Source organism: Arachis ipaensis, chromosome B07, assembly GCF_000816755.2.
Source record: "Arachis ipaensis cultivar K30076 chromosome B07, Araip1.1, whole genome shotgun sequence".
NCBI classification, from domain to species: domain Eukaryota; kingdom Viridiplantae; phylum Streptophyta; class Magnoliopsida; order Fabales; family Fabaceae; genus Arachis; species Arachis ipaensis.
The window spans coordinates 4458378-4459230 of record NC_029791.2 but is presented as its reverse complement, the minus strand read 5'-3'; positions in this window follow the sequence as shown (position 1 = coordinate 4459230).

The following is an 853-nucleotide window of genomic DNA, read 5'->3' as shown; positions in this document are numbered from 1 at the left end:
TATCTACATAAATATTTATTTTTTAAAATTTACAATAAATGTTTCAATTATTTAATTTATTGTAGCGATCTTTTTTTTTTTTACCAAAAATAGGAGACTTGAACCTGTAATCTTATGGGGAGACTATATCATTTGAGATATAACTCATCTTTAATAGTCAAAATTCACGCTTTTATAAAATACAATTCGATAATTTTTTGAAAATGGAAACAAACTGCTATTTTAAAATGGTCAATTATAGTGTACAGATGTTCTTTGTACAGATTTTTCTTGGTTGAATACCACGATGACACGCGTCATAGTGCTGGTCCTGAGAGAGCAGCTTGCAGAACTTACTGAACAAGTTGCAGAACTTGGTGCAGGATGTGTAACAGCAGAAGCCGAGTCGCATGAGTAGCTTAAAACGTTGTTAGGGGTATTAGTGTTGGGCTTTTTTTTTTTTTCATGATCCTAAAATTTGGGGTTCATGGGCTATATGATTGATTCATAAAATATAATTTTTGTGGGCCTGTAAACAAAACTTTGAAAATATATGTGAATTTTGGTATCTTTTAATTTTTATAATTGCTAAATACCCTTATCACTGTAAAGGGAGTGAAGTTGTTGCTCCATCTAGTGGAAGGAGAGACCCGAAACTCATCGCCAACCAGAAGAAGTGGGTGACCAAGAGGCTCCACAACGGGCAACAAGAAGAATTGCCATCACCCATCACCGGCAACACCATCATCGGCAGTCCACAATCGGAAATTTCGTGCTACCGCCGTAGTCATACCTGTGAAGAACGCGGCGTCTCCACCCCTTTTTCGATCAGATTTCCTTTTCGCTTCCCATAACGGAGGTCTCCCCACCATAC